Source organism: Watersipora subatra, chromosome 4 (genome assembly GCF_963576615.1).
Source record: "Watersipora subatra chromosome 4, tzWatSuba1.1, whole genome shotgun sequence".
NCBI classification, from domain to species: Eukaryota; Metazoa; Bryozoa; class Gymnolaemata; order Cheilostomatida; family Watersiporidae; genus Watersipora; species Watersipora subatra.
This window is the reverse complement of record NC_088711.1, coordinates 57654019-57679925: the sequence shown is the minus strand read 5'-3', so window position 1 is coordinate 57679925 and position 25907 is coordinate 57654019. Positions and strand designations below refer to the sequence as shown.

Here is a 25907-nt window from a genome sequence, read left to right as displayed (position 1 = left end):
TGTAGTGAAGTTTATCTTATCTTGAAATTATCAGTGTGGCACTCCTTTGTCTGCGCATGCTAAGGTGAGGCCGGGTTCAGACCTGGGGACAGCTGCGTAATCTCGACTCATTATGTATCCAACAGCTGGAAAGCAAACAAATTGTGTAGCTGCGTATGGGCATCAAATTAATTTAATTGCGCAAATGACGACATTTCTTTCTGTAGGACATAATAGTCGCGCACTCTGAGCTTGTAGTCCATGAGCGATCGCTTGCATAACAGGTACTCTGTCACACGTGTTTTACATGCCATATTGGTTCGAACCAGGCCTAAGTAAGGCTGTAAATCTAACTCATTCCATCTCGTTACAGTCAGGCTTTTAGCTTTAGTTTCTGATTTAGACGAACAAGGATAGGCTAAAACTCTATTTAAGAAATAGGACAGATAGTGGAGGTAGCAGGTATGTGTGCTTATGCTTTAGCTCTGGCTTACCATGTACTTTGGAGATTACATTGAACTAAAGAATTTATGGTTGTCACTCATCCAAAGTAACAAAAAATTAGGACTTTTATTAGAAGCCTGAATGATTGTAGCCTAACATTTATTTCATATTCATGTTTTTAACGCAGTCATTCTGACTTTATATATGTGTTAGTCGTATAACAACTGAAAAACAGAAAATCAAAGAAGAGAAAGGCTGTTATGAATCCTTAGATATAAAGTTATAGGGAGCAAAAAATATGCAGGTACAAAAACCCACCTGACTGCGCAGGCCAAGACAACATATGTAGTTTTAAAAGCTGAAGATAACTGTAGAAATGTCAAGTGATTTGCAAGAATTGAGAGTCGCTATCCTTGGTAATGTTTCCGTAGATATGGATTACAAAAAAATGTTGTCTTGCTAACTGGTTGCTAGATGCATGCTTTACATTAAAGCTTCAAGGTCACGAATGATAAGTTTTTCAACTTTTTAAAGATTTCAAGGGATTCAAAAATGTACAGCAACTGTTTCAATAATATGGTTTACAGAAGGATGTTTAAGAACTGAATAGTGAAATGGTATATAATTTATATTGTAATATTCATACAAAAATTATTTCCGTACCATATGCTTATCAAAGCTTCCATTGCAAGGCAAAAGTTAGCAGTAGTTAATTTTTTAGTTAGAAATTTAGGACGAAAAATGGATGTAAAATGAGCAACATTGTATAATGCTAGAACTACATGTAGCATCAGCTTTGCTAACAAGGCTTTGTGAAGGATATTAGATACGCATGACATGAGAAAAATCTTTTACCATGGATGTTTATATTATTGAATGATGTTATTAATATTCCCAGTTGCAGATATTACTTAAGAGAAAATGACTATTTTGCCATAAGCTTAGCTTTTGAACATTTTTTTGATTGGCTAATCAACCATGATACAGATACATGCAAAATAATTAAGCTCTCTGTATACACATTAATATGCTAGTTAGCAACAAATTTGTGTGTAGCATTAGCAAAATCAATGGCTAAAATTTGCTTTACAGTCATACTTCAACTTACGAGCTTAATGCTTTCCGAGACTGAGCTCGTATGTCAATTTATTCGCATGTTGGTACAATTAATTTATATATAGAACAATTAAATATATATTGATTGGTTTCCATACTCTAAAAAAGCAAATAAAACACTCAAAACAAGATGTTGTAACAGAAAGAACATGTTGGCTATTGTCCTTACGTACTACATGCTTTCAAAAAGCAACAAATAAAAATAATGCAAGGAAATGTGATTAATTAAAATGTAAAATTAAATACATACAATAGCAGTTAACACTAGCATTTGCCAGGGAGGGAGATATAAGTTATCCTTCGTTACAACAGTTGACTTTGATAAATTTAGATTTTATCAAAGTGTTAAAAGACAAACTTAGAAGCAAACCTAAAAGCAAACTTTCATTTTCAACTAAACGTAATTAAAATTTCTTCGGCGTTCATAGTTTGAAATTTCTCACTGGTTAGCGAGAAATCTTTCCTTTTTTTCGCTTTCACGACTAGCTGGCCGTTTTAAGATTAACCTATCTAAGGACATTTGCCTTTGTCGCCCTTGCAACATGTTGCGATTAGGACGAACACAGGTGTCGTCACAAATGGTTAACACACGACCACTAGCCAACTTGTCCGAATGTCTATTAAACAGTTTGGATAGATAGCGCCGGCCTTTTCACATTGCATCGTTTCAGTTACGCTGTCACCGGCCAATTGTTTGTCCAATGCCATCAGCGGTCGTGAAGATCGCTGCACCATTTAGAAACTATGGCTAGTCCTTTTGCGAACTAAATGCCCTGAATATAATCCTTCTGTTTGATAATTATGAATGTATTTCTGTCATATTGCCGAGCTATCTGAATCACGCATACACATTTCGCATATTTTTCAATACTTTTCCGTTTTATATCGACTCATATCATTATCTTTTTCTTTGTATTATCTTTCATTTTACTGGCAAACTTTCGGTCTACGCACAGTACTTTTAGTTCACATAATTCTGCACAGAAAATCGTGCACAAAAAAACACGGTACAACGGTATAACCTGAGCAGTTGAAAAATACAGAGTGATGCTGTTCTAATAAAACATCTCCGGCATACTTGGCAACTCACTCAAGTGCTCGTATCTCAAACATGGCTCGTATGTTAGTGCTAAAACTTGCTAGAAAGCTGGCTCGTATCTTAAGTTTCTCGTACGTTGGAGCACTCGTAAGTTGAAGTATTACTGTATAGTTTTCCAGTGTGCTGCAGGACACTTTTTGTCTCTTGTGAGCTTTACCTTTCAGAGCCAGACATTACCCAGTTCAAGAACTGAAGGTCATAATCTAGTAGCTAGCATTATTTAAACATCCATTTGTGTATAGCTGAGTGTATGGCATTATGTAATAGCGTGGCTGGTGATTGTTTAGTTCAGAGAAATGGCTAATCCCATCAGCCACTGTCAACACCTCGCTGGCACTTGTTTACATGCGTTACTCGTGTGTCTTTGTCTAACTTGTGATGTACTGTCTAACTTATCTTGGTCAACATGAATGCATGGTCACCATCAATTGTCTTTTTTTTCTGTAGATTCTGCAATCGTGTTTCGTAATGATGCTATGATGCCTGACTTGCTTTTGGTTGCAGGTATGTACTGACAAGATAAAACAGTGTGACTCTTTTTTCAATTTTATTTTCAGGGTTTAATTATATGGTCTATAATTTTGATAACAACTGTGACTTAGTCTTTAGCTGAACGCCCTCTTTTCTTGTTATTTTGTTACTGTTACTCATGCCAACAAGAAATTTAAAAATCATATTGTTTTAACTAATTATAATAGGAAAGGGTGGAGTACTATTTAAGATAGCGTATTTCTGTAGACCCACATTACAAAAATCATAATTAGCAATCAATATAGCTCTGGTCATGACATTAAAATTAACATTTTTGTGGTTTAGTGTCATGCTTAGCCTCTGAACATTGATTTCAATGTTTTCCAATGTTTCTAACTTGAAAGTTTTGAACTCTTGAGATTACACCATACTGACCCTCTTATAAAGCTTAACCCTGTCTATAACAAATATGATTTCATCTAGTTCTTAATAGCCTAGCCGACTAACCTTACCCACACTGTGTAGTACTGTCCTGATTGTATTGTGGCTGATTTTTGTTAGTACAAATTAGGGTTTGGCACTAGCAGTGAAACTCACTGAAAATTCATGGGGTTATCTTCTCTCAAATCTTGTAATTAGAAAGTTTGAGTATTTTTATCTTGTTGGCTAGAATTTAGACTGCTGCGTGTGAGATTTGGCGCTTGAATTATTTGAACAGAATGGATTAATGCTGGGTTTACTGGGACTGAAAGATGTGTGATATTCAACAACCAGGCTTGCTAGGAACTAATGCAACTATGGAAATAATTATAATTGCATTTCAATATCATGATGACTAAGCTGGTGTCTTGTAATAATTTAGGTTGTACACATAAAACACCATAGATATAGCATGTTTCAGTCAGTTCTACTAGTACAATTAAATATGACATGGAGTCCTGTAGTGTTTTTATAATTTTAGTCTCCATTCTTCTTATTTGAGATTCTGACGCTTGTCGCCAATGTTTTTGTAGTTCTACCTGCAAAATGATAAAAAAGTTATTTTCACCTGTAAAATTACAATTTAAGTAGGGGAAGACGGGGCACAGTGAGCCAATTTTTTTGTTTCTCAAATAAAATAAAAGTGACTGCTTGAATTGAGCAGAAACTTGGTCTATAGAGAGTTCAACATGTTGTTATTATTGTATTTTAATTCCAATGCTCTACTTTGGATCCATCGCGAGAACTTATTGTTTTTGCAACATGTTACACCTGGCTCACTTTGCCCCACTACTGGGGCAAAGTGATCCACCCAATGGGGCAAAGTGAGCCATAGCAATAAATATGTGATTTGCTTGCACATAATATATATTTGATATCTTTAACTGTGTTAAAACATAAAGTGTGACAATGGGCTAATTAAATTTGACTCATGACTAAGACATAGAACATGGTAAACTAAATATACATAGTTTATAACGTAAAATGTGGAAACAAGTCGTATGAGCATTATCGTGAAATAATGTAGTAAAAAGTGTGTCGCCCACAATGTCTCTATCAGCAGTATTATTGAGAATAGTTTATCTTACAGTATAAGCAGATAACTCCACTCTGAATGTAGTTCGATTTCTAACCCTCAGAGTCCCACCAGTGTTTACTGGCTGTCCCAAAAATATAACTATAGATTCGAAGTCAACATCATGAACGTCTTCCTCCTCTGGATAAACAAAGCAGTCACCAGCTTTTCTCATGAAATTGATGGTAACAGAGTTTTGATTACATTTCATGACTCTTCTTTCATACTAAACATTAAAGGTTGACTTGCAACAATGTTCACATTACAGTTATTTGGTATCAAAAGATTCACTATGTCTTACTCTGCTGTGTTGTAGGTGCAAAATATGTGGAAATGTGATTACAAGTTCTTAAAAGCTCAAAACGAACAGTTAATCGCAGACATCACGAGACTGCCGTAGATTAGAATCTCTTTCCAAAACGGCTCAAATGGGACGTAGTTGTACAAGATGGCTTCTGTTTACACTTTCACGCAACCTCATTCGTAGAAATATTTTCACAAATATAGTTCACGCATTCAATAAAACCATGTCTATTGTTCTTACGTGTCTATTTCATCGCCATTGTAATGCTGTCACTTTCAGCACTGATAACTTATAATCTACCGTGAAAATTCGTTTAATTTGTTAACCTTTGTTAAGGAGTACATATCATCATCTGATAAACATGATGAGCTTGTTGGTCACCTGTGATAATCGAAAAATGTCGCAGAAATTATTCGCAAAGTATGGGTCACATGATCAGATTACGACTAGACGATTAGTTCAAGTCGAAACAAAGCTGTAAAGTAGCGAGCACCTATATTTGATACAGGGTCTTCGGTAAAACCCGAAGTGCTTGTCCTAAACTAGTGCTACGAGAAGTTTTATATTGAGCCTTTTATTGGCCTTTCAATTCCTGTGAGAACATCACGTGACAAAACAACAACCAAATGTAATGACTACGTCAGAAAAATAAACTGATTTCAATCTACGGTGGTTTCGTGATGGCCACGATTAACTGTTCGTTTTTGAGCTTTTAAGAGCTTGTAATCACATTTTCACATATTTTGCACCTGCAACACAGCAGAGTAAGACATGGTGAATCTTTTGATACCAAATAACTGTAATGTGAATTTTGTTGCAAGTCAACCTTTGCTAGTTTCGTACCAAACTAAAACATGATCATTGATGTTAATATTGTCTCTAGTAGGAGTTGGCACATCTTCCTTTTCATCTTCATCTGGACTCTCTTCATCAGAACACAATAATTCTTAGGCTAACTCTCTTCTTCTGATGAAGAATCCGTTTGCTGTTTTTTCTTATTTTTGTTGTCTTGTTTTTAGTCACAGTTACTTTGGATGTTTTTAGCGTAGATCTAAACCAAGTAGACACATGTTGCTACACTTTAAACACCGGCTCACCTGCTTTCTTGTTTCTTGACCAGCTTGGTGGAATGCTCAGGTCATTAGCCATGCTGTATTCGTAAGCTAGTTTACGTACTTGTTCAGTAGATAAACCATAAAATCTTTTGTCTAGATTTTTTACATGGCCAGCCAACTCTTCTTCTTGCTTCTTGGTGTAAACTAGTTTCACTTCTACGCTGTGCACCTCCAACACGTCCTTTTTCAATATGCTTCTTAAGAGTCATACAGTTCACACCATGAATTCTGGCAGCTTCTTTAATTGACTTTCCATTTCCTTCTTCAATAATCTTTGCAGCATATTCTACTTGACTTATGACTGCCTGCCCAGTTTTACCTTTGTAGTTTCGCACCATTCTAAAATGTAAGCAGTACTTGCTTTAGTTTTGTGTAACATTTTTGAGAGTTTGTGTATGTGCGGGGCAAAGTGAGCCATTGGCTCACTTTGCCCCAATTGACTTTTCTTGAGAAAAATAAGCATGCAAGAAATTGTAGATGCGCAAGAGTTTTCATGTTTTACATGCTTACTATAATCATATGGGATAATATTTCTCTACTTTTTTATTTATGTAAAACAAAGCATTAACACAAAATGAAGACCACAAACTCAAAGCTGGAAATTTACAAAAAACATCAAAAATCAGTTTTTTGTTAATAAATTTCTTACCTTCAGCTTTCCAATGCTCTTTCTTTATTCAAAAGGACCTCCAGTGATCACATGACCTCTTGTAAAAATGATAACTCCAAATACAAATTACAATTTAAAAAATATATGGTGGATCACTTTGCCCCTTGGCACACTGTACCCCGCCTTCCCCTATATATATTGAACAATACTAAAATTGTTCTATGTACTCGAAGAAGAGATAGAGATAAGGTTTGAGTGATCAAAAAAGATATATGTGTATGCAGGGACAAGAACACTCCAGATGACCTAATCGCAAACCAAGAAAACCTCTGTAGTCATAAAAGCCGAAGAAACTGTAGAAATGTCAAGCGATTGGCAGTAGTCGAGAGTTGCTATAATTCATAATGCTTTGGTGGATATGAATTACTAAATAATTTTTCAGCAAGCTTAGCTTTTGAACCATGATACAGATACATGCAAAATAATTAAGCTCTCTGTATACACATTAATATGCTAGTTAGCAACAAATTTGTGTGCAGCATTAGCAAAATCAATGACTAAATTTGCTTGATAGTTCTCCAATGTGCTGTGAGACCCCTTTTGTATCTTGCAAGCTTTAGCTTTCAGAGCCAGACATTACCCAGTTCAAGAACTGAAGGTCATAATCCAGTAGCTAGCATTATTTAAACATCCATTTGTGTATAGCTGAGTGTATGGCATTATGTAATAGCGTGGCTGGTGATTGTTTAGTTCAGAGAAATGGCTAATCCCATCAGCCACTGTCAACACCTCGCTGGCACTTGTTTACATAAGTTACTCGTGTGTCTTTGTCTAACTTGTGATGTACTGTCTAACTTATCTTGGTCAACATGAATGCATGGTCACCATCAATTGTCTTTTTTTCTGTAGATTCTGCAATCGTGTTTCGTAATGATGCTATGATGCCTGACTTGCTTTTGGTTGCAGGTATGTACTGACAAGATAAAACAGTGCGACTCCTTTTTCAATTTTATTTTCAGGGTTTAATTATATGGTCTATAATTTTGATAACAACTGTGTCTTAGTCTTTAGCTGAACGCCCTCTTTTCTTGTTATTTTGTTACTGTTACTCATGCCAACAAGAAATTTAAAAATCATATTGTTTTAACTAATTATAATAGGAAAGGGTGGAGTACTATTTAAGATAGCTTTTTCTGTAGGCCCACATAACTAAAATCATAATTAGCAATCAATATAGCTCTGGTCATGACAATAAAATGAACATTTTTGTGGTTTAGTGTCATGCTTAGCCTCTGAACATTGATTTCAATGTTTTCCAATGTTTCCAACTTGAAAGTTTTGAACTCTTGAGATTACACCATACTGACCCTCTTATAAAGCTTAACCCTGTATATAACAATTATGATTTCATCTAGTTTTTAATAGCCTAGCCGACTAACCTTACCCACACTGTGTATTACTGTTCTCATGGTATTTTGGTTGACTTTTGTTAGTAAAAAGTAGTATTATACTCACTGGAAATTCGGGAATTATATTCTCTCAAATCTTGATATTTAAAAGTTTGAGTATTTTTATCTTGTTGGCTAGAATTTTGACTGCTGAGTTTGAGATTTGGCACAAGAACTCTTTGAGCAGAATGTATAAGTGCTGGGTTTACTCCACTTGAAAGATGTGCAATATTCAGCAACTATGCTTGCTATGGACTAATGCAACTCGGGAAATAATTATAGTTGCATTTAAATATCACACTGACTATGCTGGTGTCATGTATTAAGTTAGGTTTTACAAAAAAAAAACACCGGAGATGTAGCATGTTTCAGTCAGTTCAACTTGTTCAATTAAAATGACGTAGAATGGTGTAGTGTTTTTATAATTTTAGTCTCCAATCTTCTGATTTGAGATTATCACGCTTGTTGTCAATGTTTTTGTAGTTGTACCTGCAAAACAAAAGAAAATTATTTTTCATTTGTTTTACAATTTAGGTATAAGAAACAATACTAACCAAAACAGTAAATAATGCAGTATCTCATCAATGTTAGCCCTCTGAACCCTCACAGCTGGTATTACGGAATTGCGTAGGCTGTGGCAGAAACCTTAATGGCGGAATACAGGCTTCCATATGGTTCTGTTTACAAAATATGTTTTTAAGCAACAGCAAAAACTAATAAAATTAATTCTTGCGCAGGATGTTAGACTCTAAATTTCACTTCCATTTGTAACATTTTTCACTTATCTTTATCTACTTCTTTCATTATAATAACACATTTTATTAGAATGATATCGCGAAACAATCAATATGACTCATTCGTTGGTAGGTCATAAATGACTGTGATACAAATGTGGAATTTTACGATAATAAATATAAATTTCCAGTATATTTTGAGTCATGAAAAGATGATGAGCGTGCTATGGATGAATATTATCTGTAAATGTTTAATGAGTGTTTAAAATCGTGCGAACTTTTATAGTTTTAGCCCGAATAATGGTGACATACTGTTTTTTTCTGTTTGATGACATCTGCTGTAGGTTGTCCGACTTTTTGTACTGCTGTTTCACCAAATATCATTGCATTGTTAGCACGTTTAGATATATTTGGTAAAAAATTAATAACTTCGGATTGCTGGACATATTGTCTAGGTTTACTGACACGCATTGATTAGATCGAGCAAGGATCAACGGGTTAAAACTCGGTTTCGTATCATGGATTTTTACAAGTTTGTATTTATATTTAACAACTATGATATTATCTTACATGTATTTACATAGCATTGTCTAATTTATTTGAAAATTAGAGCTTTAACTAGCAAATGTGGTTGCTGTCTAATGACACAGGCTTGGGTAATATTTCATACCAAGGGTTAGTACAAAGCCATTTGCATAGCTATTCATCCATAACATCTCGTGTATTGCTTTTCATTTGACCAGCACTTTATGTATTTCTATATCAAATTCATTGACATACAAACCGGTGGTGACTCACGGTTCTTTCATCTATATAGGCCTGGGCGGTCATCAAGGTCCTCTTCCTTGCATTGTCTTCCGGAAGATTTTGGCGATGAGTAGATCATAAATGTCAGTTGAACGCTTCTTCCCTGTCATTAGACACGTACCCAACCTAATTTTGAACAGCTGGTAAGTCATCATTGACTACTTGACTTGATGGACTTTGTACTTAATGACCTCCCATATACTCTCAACACATTAGTCATAACTTATAATAAACTTTCATGGGTAGCAAAATCGTAAATGATACAGAATTTGAAGCGAACACGAGTCAATACCCAAACCGGCTATAGGAAATCAATTGATTCTTCAGAAGATTGTGTCAGTCTACCCCAAACCTTCAAAATAAATATATTGATATATATATATATATATAACAATAACCAATGAATAGATTTAAGAATTCAAGCAATTTATGTTTACACAAATTCTGTACCGTTCACTATCTCACTACCCACTTTCGCCTTGAAATTCTAGAAAATTAGAGATGCGAGCTTGCAAGGTGGTTTTTGATGTATCACTAAATGCCCAAAGATGCGAAAGGCCAGTTACAGAAACTACATCACTTGGTTTTCCCGTCAGGTCTGCTTCAGATTTGTTTTAAAAAGTTTGGCTGGAAATGAGAGTATAAGCAAATCGAGAAGTTTCCAGCCAGGAAGAGATGATTTAAAAATTAAAATGAAGAAAAAATAGAATTAGCTCTAATATAAGATCAGAACATTTTTTTCAAGAATTTTTTATTAAGCTGAATTCAGTTATACTAAATTTATACTTTAAGTTTTTTTATGCGATGCCACAAAAGTGTAGCGTACCAAGCGTGTTGCATCAGGTCTCTCTCTCACAATCATTAGTGCTATGATTCTCTGAAAGGTAAGAACTCCATACGGTATGCTACTGTATGGACTGCTGCATACTGCCACTACTCAAAATTATGTTGTGCATAATACTGCTACATTTTAATGCAGACCATAACCTTTACATAGGTATTTGTAGCCTTGGGGGCATGGGTATAGAGCATGAATAAATAAAATCATGTATTTTTTCATTGTAATATCTCTTATTGGTAGTTTTTTAGAAGATGGCAACACAATAATTTATCTTTAGTTAATTTATATAAAAAACATTTTTGAAATAGGACTTTAAGAAAATTAACTTGCGAGCTTTTGTCCCAGAATGCATTTTGCTCTCATATCAGACATGACTGTACAGTAGGCGCTGCTAAAATGAGATGATCAGTTCTAGGAACGTTTACATGATAAGGATTTTTCATTATAAGAATGTTAACATACATGTAAATTGTCTAAACCATTTCAGGACCTTTCCAAACTCACTCATGTAAGAATCCGACTTACATTCTTTTGAATGTATTGGCGGTGCCTTAACTGTATTATTGGTTTTCATCGACAACTTTTCATGATCAACCTCATTGGTTTAATAGACCATGATTGTGGTAATTTGACAATAATTTGATGAAGAGCGCATAGTTTGACGCGACAGCGACTTACAACAATTGACTAAGAAAAAATAGTTTCACTATAAAAAAGCGATAGTACCTTTTCGTCATCTATTCGTTCTTAAGAGCTCAAGATTGCAACTCCAACTCGTGACATTCAGATGCACCGACCAATAGCCTTAAAGTATTTATCAACAATTGCACTGCTATATGTACCTATTTTCTGTTCCGTTGTCACTTCAGACAAATTATCACAAGAGTCAGAATGTTATGGAAATTGTATGTATTATATGTATAATGCTTTATGTACAGTGTTGGGAAAAAATCTTTGTCTGCCTGTTTAAGTAAATGTAGCACTGCAATAAATTCATCATAATTTGGAAATATTTTGCACTGCATACATAAAACCCTGTATCAAAACAATCCTAATGAGCTGAAAAATAGAAATAACTAGATTTTAAAATTGCCAAATATTTTCTATTGTATCAACCGCTGCCTACTAATTCACACTGCATACCAGAAAATATGTCATCGCAAATTTCGTTATTATCTCTTCTTTAATTATTTTCTAAATTGAAAATAACGGTCTTGTACTGTTATGGGCCCAGAAAAAAGCCATTGGGGTTATTTTGCATTTTAATATTTTATCTGGTAGCCTTTGCAGACTATAACCATTCTGCAGCCTTAGGCATGCTGTGAACAAGCCTCACGAGCGCTAGAGTGTTCATAATCTGAAACCAGCAATCATTTTGGACAGCTGGTTTTTTCAAACGCCTTGATCGTGGTAGATCTTTGGTGGTTTGATGCTGCATTCATTTCTTTACCACTTAATTTTCTTTAGATTGAAATACTCTAAGCTTCTTCGCTATTTTTCTATTGCTCAGATTGCCCATCGTATGCAGGCGAATGATGAGGTCGTTGACACATTTCTTATCCATGGTTGATGTTGACGCTGGTATGAATTCTGGGATCTCTAGCTGTTCCTCTTTTAACAAGCAAAACTGTAAACCTTTGCTGCACATGCTGTCCAACATGATCTCTATTGTTGTGATAATATTCCACTTGAAAATTAATAATGTCATATTGCGTTTGAAAATGAGTTAATAAGCACTGATTCACATTGATTGGCCTAAAAATGATTATTGATCCCTGATTAACCGTAATTTTATTACTGATGGTGTCAACAAGATCTAATGTTAATTTACTTTTAAATGATGCATGGTTTGTCAGGGTTCAATCCCTCTACATGACTACTACAACAAATTTACCTAAAATGGGCAGTGAGGTTTGAGGTGGACAAATACCTTCTGACACCGCTGTATGTCGCTTTCTTTTCTCGCAGGTGTGGCAAGACAGACTAACACTCAAATCAAACTTTAGAACTCGCCCGATGATACACTTTAAGTTATATGGAGATTTTTACGCGGTACGAAGCAAAAACTTCACAAAATTGCCCGACTTTTTCTAGAATTTATGCTATAGGAGGTATACGTTATAGGAGCATCTACTTTACTCTAAAAGACCATGTGAGTTTGTGAGGTACAAATATCATGTTTAAAGTGTGCAATAGCTCCCATGTAGGATACTTTTGCTCCCTCATCATTAATTGAACTTGAAAGTTTATTGTGTATTATCTAATTTTTATCACTTTTAGCCTTGCTTGTCCTCTAGCGCAAAGCCGACCTATTGCTTCTAGATGTGACTCTGGCACTTATGGAATAAAAGTGCAAGCTGAGTTATCAGTAAAGATTTTGACAGAACTGTTCATGAAGTGAGTGTGAGAGTGCTTTAATTTCAATGCTGTAGTTTATCCCATTTTCTTTCCACTTAAAGAATAGAGAAAACATAATATTATTATGCTTTATTATTCATCTTGAGGTGTTGACTGATGTTCTAAAAAAAGAATTAAGGAGATTGACCAACCAGAAGCTGAGATATAGCCAGCCAAACACAGGACTACCAAAAAACAAAAGTGTTTTGGTAATCATCAATATATGACGTATGAAATCGACTTGTGTGCCATTGGTCAATTAAGCCAACTGTGCTCTCCTATAACAATCACGGCGTTTTAATTGGTTTAATCCCTGGAAGTATAGAACAATCAAATTGGGCCTAACAATCATCGCTCCTAGAATTCCGAACCAGTCCCTCTGACGTGTAGATTAGTTTTAGCATAAAATAATTACACGCATTTATTATTTCGCAACATTTCGCTATCTTGCTAGTTCAGCTCAGTTTTGTTGTTCTCCTACTTAGCTTCCATATCCAGACTCATCTTTAGCGTTGTTCAGATTTTTTAACTGTAGCTATAGCTAATAAATATAATCAATCATCAATCTCGGTTATCATTTGGAATTTTCTACAAATTATATTAGTTACATCATTTATTCTATACGCAGTTATATTATTATTTTGTATAATATGCATTATGAATATTATATAAATCATAAAAAATAATCATAGATAAGATAATAGATCAATAGAAAAATCAAAGCAAAAGTTATCATTTTCTTTTCTTATAGCAAGAGCAGCACGGTCAAGTTAGTCTTTTTAAGATTATGGCTGTAGTGAACTTCCAGTCTGTTATTAGTGACGATAATCATGAAAATCAACTGAATGCTGCAGTAGATACACAGTAGAAAAATGATGAAGGAACAAAAAGTCCCATTCCTATTTCTTATTCTAAACAAACTGCAATCATGGATATCGCATATAGACTATACACGCGCCGTTCGTTGAACAGATGATCTTCGGAGCATATCCGTGGAGATCGAGTTAAAATTTGAAGCACAATAGTCAAAATCTGCTCTTCTGCTTTAAAAAATCATGGCGAGGGGTTGTGGGCAAATGCCTTTACCACACAATGTTTGAATGATTTTCCTGAGAAACCAGAGCTAGTATGTAAATTATTTACTATCGCGAGAAGCGTTTCACATCTCGTAGCCAAAACAATCCTTATACATATCGGCGGTAAGGGTGCGCAACTCCGGCTCATGACCATTAAGTCGATTTTATACGTCACAGTTTTCGGGATTTTCGAAGGGTTTTCCTCTGATTCTTTATTAGGTAGACCTGTGTTTGGCTGTCTATATCTCAGCTTCTAGGGGGTCAATCTCCTTGATTCCTTTTTTAGAACATCAGTCAACACCTCAAAATAACTAATAAAGCATAATAATATTATGCTTTCTCTATTCTTTAACATGGAATGTTTGATTAGTACGATATTTTAGGCAGTTTGAGGCCGCTTGTTTTTGGGACAATGTTTAATTATGACTGCTGATGTACTGGCGGTTAAGACATTTAAAAAGCTGATAATGGTGTTTTTATAAAACCCCGACAACAAATTCAGCGTAATTTTTTGCTTTGTAGCATATTTGACTCAATAGAACAAGTGTTATCGCTGAAGCATTCTCTTAAGGTGAAAACAAATTAGGCGATATTTAGAGCGATATTGCGTTAAAATTCACTCAGCGTGTTCATGCAGAGCGATAAAGCTAGAATTTCTCTACACAACTTTATTGCTAACGAGATGCATTTCGATTGGTTAGTTCTTACCAGAATGTAATTTTACGGCGGGTAATTATTTCTTACCGATTTTCAACAACGTACATCAGCTCCAATTTTCTATTTTGTTACAAAACATCTTCAGAACGAACACTCAAATGTTCATGAATTTAATAATAGCACTCCCAGTTCTGTCCATCATAACAAAATTTAAAAAAATCCGAGTTGAAAACCAACATCCGGAGTCAATCGTTGCGCCGGTTGACCATTTTGAGAATGGTAAATATTTAATATATTAAATATGAAAAACCACTACAAAATAAAATATGTATAAAAAATTGTAAAAAAAATACAGCTAAAAATACAAGAATCGTTTTTCTTTTGTCTTCTTGTAGTGTAGGCAGTGTACACTCTTTGAAAGGGAGATAGGTTTAATAACAAATGTGGAGGTTGTTTATGTTGTAGCCTAGACAACGACATTTTGACTGGCCTAAATTTATCAACAACTCCGAAAAAACTAATGATACGGATTTTTATTGGCAGTTTGTGAGCGTGCCCATTATATCATTTGCTAGTAAATCGCTCAAGTGTGTTTATGCACGCACCAGCGATATCTTCGCCCTCATGACGCTTGCAATAAAATCGCCTAGTGTGTTTGGACCTTAAAAGCTCCTTGCTATATTTTCACAAAAGGCGAATATACCTAAACCTATACATATACTGATAAGGTAACTTACCTCCTCAAATAGAGTTGGCGTTCATTAAAAAGATGGCGCTCGATTTTCAAAGCAATCTCCTGATGTGGTCCCAAATAGCGGTGCCAATCAAATCAAGGTGCATTCAAATATAGGTTTAACGGTAGCTCACTTTCAACATTTTTTCCAATACCAAATTGAAGGTGGTCAGAGACTCTGTGCATAAAGTCCTCATCAACTTATTTTTTTATACAATGTTAAAATCTTTGTTCTTTTGTAGAAGTTGTTCAATCTGGAGAACGAAGATGAGCTCACCACGCAGAACTATTGTTCTTTAATCATGTTCTCACAGAACTAATCATATTGGCCTACAAGTGTTTTGAAAAACTGAAGGGTAAGTTGATGAGTCCTTTACTTTTTGTAGTCCTAATCTTCTGATAATTAAATTGGGCTTTGATGACTAAAGTGAGCTCTGGAGACTGCAGTCATTTCATTGGGTAGTTGGCTACACTAAAATACTATAGCACTGACAATCCGCAAAAACAGTAAAACTATAGTTATGAAGCAAAATAACCATGTATGGAGTGGCATGTACAATTGATATTTAAATTGTACAAATACAATATCAAAGTATTAAAATATTAACCATTTTTTAAAGATTGAATGTATTTCTTAATGAGTGTAGCCTGGGTTTTCCGAATGGAAAAATTCTAAAACACAATCAGATTTTGGTCTAGTCCATTAACTGAGTGCGTACAACAGGCTGCGCAGTGCAGCTCAGCACAATGTACGCTTATAACCAAGAGCAATGCGCTAAAAAATCTTTGTACAAAACATTTCTTATTAGTGAGTAGGCAATTAGTTAGCCGGTCATATGTGTACCTAATAGGAAAAAACCAATCGCCATCCTGCATCTAACTAATAGAAAACATGTTAACAGCCAACAGCGACCAAAGTTTTTTGAGAATCATTATTTTTGTTTTTACAGTTTATTATTGCAATAAACAGCTGTGTTAGACCTTTACAGCTACCAAGGTTTTAGAAATGGGCAATAAATAAACCTTTGGAAAATGGACTACTGATTGCTACCTATTGTATCAGCAAAAGAGGATGAGAACCTGACCAAGCTCATACTGCAACACACTTTTTAGATTTTTTGTCGGTAACATTAGGCGTAAAACCTTCTGCTGATTAATGTGTATGTTAAAAAACTCTGATAGGCGGTGTGGTTCATAATTAAGGTCATCTTAATCTGAGGGCACCTTTCATTGGTGAAAATTAGGTCTTTAATAAGAGCCATCACATGTAGGACAAATTAATGTACCAATGTCTGTTCTATTCTAATAAAAAGTGTATTACGTTATTCAATAGAAAAATGATATGGTAATGATGCTACCACTACCAGGCACAATAGCCTTTTGGCTTTTACTTTGAAACAATTTTTATTTACCCTTTATGGCCACAATGTTTGCGCTTTAATTCTGGAATTGTCTGTTTGTGTAATAATGTTCTATCTACCAATCTTTCATACAAATAAAAGTGTCCTCAAGAACCCTGGCCATCATTTTTAGCTGTTTTTTATGAAATCTAGAGGCATTTGAAACGTTCACTCTTCCAACAGCGTCAATAATTTTTTAACCTTGTCTTAGCATTTTACAACATATTGAAGGGTAAAGTAACAATTTGTTCAAAACTTCATGAACTTGTAGTATGGCTCTTACTCTGTTTTTTTTACACTAAGCCTGCTTATAAAAATGCTGATGAAATGCAGTTGCATTTAAGTTCTGCATAAATTGTCTAAATTGTTTTTTATCACGGCTTCATTAACAAACTAAAGACTTGGTAAATTTTGATCTTGCAGCCATTTTTCCTAATTGTGCACGCAGTATGATGCTCAATTACAACAAGGCATGAAGTAAATGTAATACGAAGCAGTTTTTGCACTGATTTCTTATGTCTTAATTTTATGTTGAAGCTGTTTCAGTGTGAATTCTTAAACTACCAATAGTACAGCTCGTTTGGCAATGTGTTTTTGTATGGCCAAGTGCTGCATGGTGCGGCTTTAGCAAGCTTTTGTACAAATTGTTTCCGATTACTGATTAATTAGTAAATTATCTTATTACATCTATACCTGATTGAAAAAAGCTATTATTTGCATATGTTGAGCAAATAAGAATGCGTTTACAACCTGAGCATAGTTTTGCTTTGCAAAAACTTGTTTTATGAAGTCTTCTTACTGATGACCAGTAATTTCAGAAGCAATATAGCCATAAATGGTTTCTAACTTCAGATCTATAGACTGAGCAACTTTATTGAGCAATAGTACTAATGAGAGTAATTATGTTCATCAGATTAATTAACATGTAAACTAATAATATTCATAAATCATCCGACTAGAGTTTTGTGCTTACCTCACAGTAATTTCAAAATGGACGAAAAATGGTCCCTCTCACTCGACAACTCGTTTGTAATATTTTTGGGGGCATGAACTAACTTAAAAGCTTATGCTGACAAACTTGCTATAAAAATATTGTTAATAAACAATTTGGGTGTAAAGTTATAACCATTTATACACTCTTTTAGAAATTAAGTTTCACGAAACACTTATGTCGCGGTAGAGAGATCCATTTGGTAGTAAAGGAGTTGAAGTTATCAGCAGGTAGATCATATGGGTTGCGGTCACAGAAACCATGGTTAAGTCGCAAATCACGAAGTTGAATTATTCGACTTTGAAGTTGCACCAACTGAACTTATAATATTGGTAACAAATTTTGTAACCTGTAGGTCTGGACCAATCAAAGAGTGATTTTTCTGAATCTGAAGTCAGTTTAGCCAATAAAAGTATTTTACCATCGAAAAAAAACTTAAAACCGTTGCTATGCTAAACAAGAAGTACTGAAAAATGGTGTCCGCTAAAAATAATTGTTTCTTTTTTGCCGATTTTGGACGCTTGTAATGAGTACTTTGGTATTCTAACTGATGTCAAAAGCAGTGAAAGTAAAGGGAGTTGTGGGGATATTTTCCTAATGATTCTTACAAGATTACTACAATATTTAATAATAAGAATAATTATTCAATTTTTATGAAATTATAATCAGATTTAGTTATGAGAATAATTATTCGAGTTTGCAAGGTCGAAGTATATAGTGACCGATGGTGTGCAATATGTTACTGTTGTTAATTTTCTAAAGATTTGGTTGATGATTTGGGTGTGCCCAATATCGCGATACAATCAAGCTGTTTTTAATATCTGCAAAAATAAGTAATACACTTTCTTATAAATATACAGCTATTTCTTTGACAACCAGCTAAAATCTGTTTAGATTTTTAAATTCAGCATAGTTTTTTGGATCCAAGTACAGAAATCTAGATAAATATCACAATATCTTGATATTGGTTGCTATGTCGTTTTGAAATGTAAACAAAACTTTACATTGGTTTTCGTTTCTCAAACTTTAATACCAGTTTTCTTGGAACTATGTTTTTGCACTAATGGTAAACGTGCTTCAGTTTTTTGACCATATAATCTGCTGTAATTAGGCTAGAATCAAAATTTTGTTTGCTAAATCTTGTAATCCCGACTTACCATGAATTCTGTGATCATGACACATATTAATAGTTAATGCACTGTTTGGAACTTATAGTGCTATTGTAGAACTACAATAAAAAATATGTCATCACTAACAGAAATTAACTACCAGTTTTGATTTTGTATAGGTGTCTTGTTTTCTATTACAGATTTTAATGTGTTTGCAGGACAAAATGAAGCAACTGCAAGAAGTTTATTATATAATTTATTTCAAATTATGTTCTTATGATAGAACTTTCCGTAACAAACTTTCATTTGGCTAATACTTGTATCCATTTTTGACTAAAATAAGTCGAACCAATTTATTTCACCCCTACTACCTGCCCTAAATTGGTGCAAATGGTCATCAGAAATTTGTTTTCTTTGCGCTGCTAAAATGGCCCATTAAATGTACTTTAATTTGATGAAAACTCAAACATTGGTTAATTATTGGCCTTTCCAAAATACCGTAAAATACTCATCTAATTTGCATGTACGACTTAGCTGCCCAAGTTGTCAATGCATGGTACTGGAGCTTGTTATCATTTTGCTTGTTGAAGGTTGACTTGCAACAAAATTTCATTACGGTTATTTGGTATCAAAAGATTCACCATGGCTTACTCTGCTGTGTTGTGGGTGCAAAATATGGAGAACTGTGATTACAAGCTCTTAAAAGCTAAAAAAGAAACAGTTAATCTCCGCGATCCCGAAACCGCCGTAGATTGGAATCAATTCATTTCTCTGACATAGTAAAATGATTTGGTTATTGTTTTGACACGTGATCTTCTCACATGAATTGTAAGTTCCGTAAAAGGCTCAATATAAAACTTCTTGTAGCACTAGTTTATGACATAAACTTTGGGTTTCGCCAAAGAGCTCTTACCAAATATAGATGCTCGCTAGTTTACAATTTTGTTTTGGGTTGATCTAATCGTCTAGTCGCAATCTGATCATGTGACCCATGCTTCTTGCCAAACAGCGCGCATAATTTTCGCAGCATTTTTTGACTATCACAGGTGACCAACAGGTTTGTCATGCTTATCAGATGATGATATGCATTCCTTCGAGCTAAGGTTAAAAATTAAACCATTTTTTACGGTAGGTTTTGAGATATCAGTGCTCAAAGTAACATCAATACAGTGATGAGGAAACAGATGCTTGAGGACAATAGACATCGTTTCATTGAATGCGTGAAGCGTAATTGTGAAAATATTTGAATGAATGAGGTTGCATGAAAGTGTAAACAGAAGTCATCTTGTCGAGCTACGTTCCATTTGACCCATTTTTGGAACGGGATTCTAATCTTCGGCAATTTCGTGATGGCGGCGATTAACTTTTCGCTTTTGAGCTTTTAAGAGCATGTTATCACATTTCTACATATATTGCACGTGCAACACAACAGAGTAAGACATGGTGAATCTTTTGATACCAAATAACTGTAGCGTGAATTTTGTTGCATGTCAACCTTTAAGCATTAGTAATCTTTTAGAAAAATGACAAGATTTTCTTTTGGAAACATACCTTTCAAGCAACAACGGTATGCGAGTGCCACTGTACGTAATTTTGATTAATATTCTTAAACTTCGTAATCATTCTTAGTATTGACTAAGTATTATTGCTTTTTAGTTTGTGTATTTTCTTATGTAATTATTATCTGTGAATGTTTAGCTGAAGCTTGTGCAGAGCTGTCATCAACAACAATTTAGTTGAATGTCATTTACTAGTTTTTCCGTTTTACAAATTGGACTATTGGTGTATACAGCTCCTATTCACCCTTGCATGTTTATAGTTGTCATGTTCTTGCATTCTGGTTGCCTGTCCACTGACGATAGCACTTGTACAGACTATATGTAAGCATAGTGTCTGGGATAGGAGCTGAAACTCACAGTTAAAACCTATGGTGACCAGCTCTAAACTTTACTTTGCAATAATATCTAAAAGCCAAGTCCAGATCAGGGTCAGACTACTGACTATGAATATTACGAATGAGTAATTGCTTTTGAAATACCACTTCAATATTTGAAGTCCTTTTTTTAATAGGATATGAATAAGTTTTTACATTGCTTAACTCGCGTTCTTCTATTGCCTACAAATCACAATGGTGACAAATATCAAAGCTGGGATTGAGAGTCATAAGCTAAAATATCAGATGCACTTCTGCTTTCTCAGTTTTTTCCTTTTTTTGCAGCAAGCAATGAGCTTTCAACTGATTAGCTATGAAAAGAGTTTAATTTAAATCGGAAAATCATTCAAAAAATGTGATATTTCTATTTTGTTATTACTAATTGCAGGGTGTTGCTATAACATGTTCTGCACCGACTCTGGTGCTAGACAAGTTATCTAAAGAATTGGCGATTCAAGGTTACAAAAGCTTACATATTTGGGGAGGTTTCTGGTCAGAGGAGAGCGGACAAAGGAACTTAGTGAAGGTAAATTAGGGTGTCAAAACACCAAAATATTGAGTGACATAGAATGAACCTTGGTGAAAAACAATATTTTTTTAGATGTATTTTACAAATATTGAGATGAAAAATTTTGTGCTAGTCCGAAAATTTCAATAATATGTATTTGGACGATGTATCTAATAGTATGCAACAAGCTATAGCTTTTTTTAACTCTGAATGACACTCGTATTGCTTAACTTGCATTTTTGTACCATTTACAATCTCTGTTTGTGAGAAATGTACCTTTTGTTCCAAATCCTGTTCGGCCTGTCATAGCTGTTTTCTGCAGTCACCATTCAATTTTCGGGATAAACGGGGACCAGGGTCTTTTGTGGACAGTGAAAACCCACAAAATAAAAAGTAATGTTTTTAAGTTTATACATAAATAAGCCAAACTTTAAGGCCAAAACACTTGCATTGTTTCATAAGCATAATGTATTTGTTTCCTATGTGAAAAGTAAACTTAAGTTCCTTTCATTGACTTTTAGGTCATATTCTAACTTAAATCCAAGTATTTTAACTCAAATTATGAATTTTTTGTAGTATGGGCATAGGTCAGATTTTTATCTGGTTGGAATAGCTGTACAGCAAATTTTGCTATAATGTACATGTAGGCCTATACCTATTATAACGCAAATTCCTCTCAATGTAAAGAATTTATGTAAAGCTTTTGTTTGACCAACATAAGTAATGCCATATAGGGTAAAGTGTCAAGTTGGTGAAAGTTCCCAAAATTATTAACAAAATTTTCATAGTTGTCCTTAAAAATATCGCTTACATTCTTGCCAAACTTGAGCAATGATAAGATGCATAGGGTTCGCTATTATAGATACCAATACATTGTTAAACTAGTTTGTCATTAGAGATTGTCATTTTTGTCAAAAATATGTAAAATGATTCGCCTCGCAAGAAATCAGAAATATTTGAAGGGGATCTATCAGTGAAAGCTTTGGAGTGTTAATACAGACGGTTTCCTACTTACGAACATTCGAGTTACAAACAACGGTACATACGAACAGGTCTGCGCGTATATTCATCGATTATACCGACGGTATTACCGACTTATTAGCGGCAGAAAGAGGCGCTACATAGAAGCATCACCCAGCATCCACCTTCCTCTGCCCAGTTCGTTGCAGTGCATAAGTGCGTGAACGTATCTCCAGTGCGCAAAGAACTTTTTTTATTTTTCCTGTATGTATTGTAAAGGAGTTTGCCGACCTTTACTTGGCACGATCTAGACTAATAAATAAAAAGAAGAGAGTGTGTGTAGTCCCATTCAGCTTTTTTATTAGCGAAGGTAATTTCACTATTCGAGGAGCGTACATCTATCTGCTCTGCTCAAATAAATGAGAGCGCTCCGTTATATTTAGTAATATCAACTGTTCCGTCCTAACGGCAAACGGTGAGAACACCGGCTAACAAGGTGAATAAATAGGACCGCTAGCGAGTTGGTATGACAACAATAAAAGTGACGATAAATGATAGTGTTATACCATGATATCAGATATAACAATAGCATAACGAGTGAAACAATGATATAATAAAAAAGGACAACACATACGATCAATAAGAAATGCTGTGTCATGGCCCGGCGTCCACCACAGTATTCTCTCCATTTTATTAAAAAGTTTTTTTCAGTACAAACCAATTTACAGGTTACTTATACAAGCCTTAAACATACTAATATAAACCTTCAATATACTTATATACATGTAGGCCTTAAGCATAAGTTATAATACAAAATATAGCACTGAAGCAACTTACGAACAAATTCACTGTACAAACAATTGTTCGGAACGTAACTCGTTCGTAGGTTGGGGACTGTCTGTATACCAAGCTGAATGTCATGATATCTAGTCTCATCAAAATCTATCTTGCTCCCAAGCTCTTCCCGACGATGGATAAATGATAAGTCATACAGACACTGATTTTACTTTGTTAGCTAGCCGCAACAAGTAGCAGTCTGTCTCTTGTGGCTTTTATTCACCTCACCTTCTGTTTGATCTCCAAATTCATGTTTACTACCTTCAAAACTGAATGTTTTTTAATTGTCAAATCAGTTGATATGAGCATCAGAGTTAAATTTTTTGCTGAGCTAGAATTTATTTTGGTCATCTCAAATAGTCTACGAAGATGAACTGTTATAAACGAGCGCATTTGCACAGACATGCTAATGGCAAAGAGTAGCTTTATCATATAAGCAGAGACTAAATGGTGTAAACAAAAGCTAAAAATCTGTTTTAATAGAAACTTCTAAACTATTTAAAGAATTTCAATAATGTCTATATAATAATGATTAATGTATAATCCTAAATATTTAGGATTTGTTTGGAGTGCACGAGAGGACAACTCTGCTTTGCAGAGTAACCTGGCAGTAAACCTATGCTTAATTTGTACACGTATGCATTGCAGTGAAAGGCATATTCATACACATAAACCTTACAGTGTTAAAGGCCAACTGAATGAAAAGGGACTTTTATACAATTCATAGTCAATCTGTGCATGGAAAAAGTTGACCGTGTAGACAGTTAGGAATTTTACTCAGCTTAAGAAGTTTTGAATCAACTTGGCTTGTACCAACAAATACCCTGGCAGTGTAGAGTGCTGTAAAAGATTATCAGTTGCAATAATTATGCATTCAAATATTGCAAATTATTACAAGGTTATTTAGCATAGTTTTTGTAGTGTCAGTCTAGCAAGGTAAATGTTGCAAGTTCAAATCCAGCGGGATGCAATATTTTTCCATTATCCAACGCTGGCTTTATATGGACAGACACGGTTCTCATCACAGTACAGGCTGAATGTGTAAAATTTTGTAGATTTTGGTGCATTTTGCTTAGAAATAAGAGGAATGGAAACGCTGTAATTATTAGTTTGTAAAATAAAGCTTTTCTTAACCCAACTATTCATTACATTTTATATTTAAAAGATACCATTCTTACCTAATAGTTTGACAAAAAAGCTTTAGCTTAAAAGAAAGCATTAATGATAATGTTTGTTGTTTTTTACTTTTATTGAGTTAACTTGTGTTAACAACATCGAAACAATAATTTTTTAAGGCTTACTAGGTTAATTTTTTTTTAGGCAAAACATCAACATAGTGAGAACTGCAATCTCTTTAGGGCAAACATAATTATGCAGAGTTTCAGTAGGAAAGCATCTTCTGTGTGACCTACATTTAGTACAGCCACCAATATAGCTAGCTGCAAAAGCCTACTCTTCAAGTTTCTGGCCAATCTCCTAAGCGTTTTAAAACAACATGATGGAGCACACTTTTTAGTCAGTATTGTTTTAAAGCTGGTTTGATATCTTGGGAAAGTCTGTAAAATGAGTAGTGTTCAACATTCTCTTAATTTTTAACTATACTAACAGGTTAATAACTGGTTTCTTTGCAGGTAGAGCAGCATATTTACCAGTGGAGGCAAAGTGGTCTAGATTGCCTAACCTTCAAACAACAAGTTGATGTTCAATTTCCAAAAAGGCATCCAGTGACTGGAATGACATCCAACCTTAAAGTTCTTTCTGTAGCTGGGCGTGTCTACAATCAGCAAAGTTCTCTTGCGAATCGCTTCTAAGATCTCTAGCTAAAATCATATTTTAAACGTTGTGCAGAGCCATTAGTTACAGCTACCACAACTTCACACATTATACTCGAGGTGCTAGGAGATGGTCACACAATTTGCAAGACAATTATAGAGCTCAGTGTTTTGAAGCTCTACAGCTTTATTTGACAGAAATAAAATAGTCCACTTTTGTTGATAAATGTTTTATGGTATTCTTGTGAATGCTTTGATTTTTAATCTTTTGGTAATGTAACAGCTGTTTGGCCTGCTTTTGATAGGTTGCTCCATTTGCACTAAAGACTTTTAGATTTATACAAACTCATTGTGTTTTAAGAATATTTTATTTGTCAACATTGCACTCACTTGAGCAATTTGTTTGACGTACTTATATTGAGCTATCCTTTTCTGTAAACTCAACTCCTTGACAGGGTTGCTTAAAGAGTCAATTTTTTTCCTTTTGAGTAAGTTTGGGCTTTTTTTAAAGAAATATGCTGACCAATGTTGATAAATGCGAGTTAGATATACATGCATGAAATCTGCACAGTGTGTTCAATGTTACTGCATGGTTTCATTGAAAGCTCTTATCTGAAACCTTTTATAATCCAAAGGGCCCCACATATGCTATATTTCCCAGTTTTGCCTCAGTAGCAATGACTTGACTAAATCGAATTGTATAAGTAATAAATGTGGCCACAGGTATGCAAATCTCCCATGTTTGACATTTATGTTTTAAAAATTGGGTGTCTCTGACTCTACCAGGCATATTTGGCAGCATGAATGTATGCACTGTTTTAATTAATATACATTTTAAAAGTTTTCTATTTGACAACTAGGATGGTTTCAATACCAATTACTTGATGTCAATACCATCCTAGCTTTTATTGCAACTTATTACAACTTTTTTTAAATGGACAAAGTGCTTGTTTTTGCCATGCATGCCCACTAACAAGCTATTAAGGGAAAGCATAAGTTTTCAATTTTATG

General features: G+C 34.5%; 2 long non-coding RNA genes across 2 annotated transcripts; both read left to right on the top strand.

The window, feature by feature from the left end:
- Positions 1 to 295: 295 nt before the first annotated feature.
- LOC137394994 (uncharacterized) lies at positions 296 to 12909 on the top strand. The gene is made up of 5 exons (XR_010978425.1): positions 296 to 441; positions 3086 to 3142; positions 7603 to 7659; positions 9693 to 9825; positions 12804 to 12909. It is a non-coding gene; the product is annotated as an uncharacterized lncRNA (long non-coding RNA).
- Positions 12910 to 15648: 2739 nt separating this feature from the next.
- LOC137394911 (uncharacterized) lies at positions 15649 to 25261 on the top strand. Its single transcript, XR_010978406.1, has 3 exons — positions 15649 to 15742; positions 21208 to 21345; positions 24756 to 25261. It is a non-coding gene; the product is annotated as an uncharacterized lncRNA (long non-coding RNA).
- The last annotated feature ends 646 nt before the right edge of the window (positions 25262 to 25907 follow it).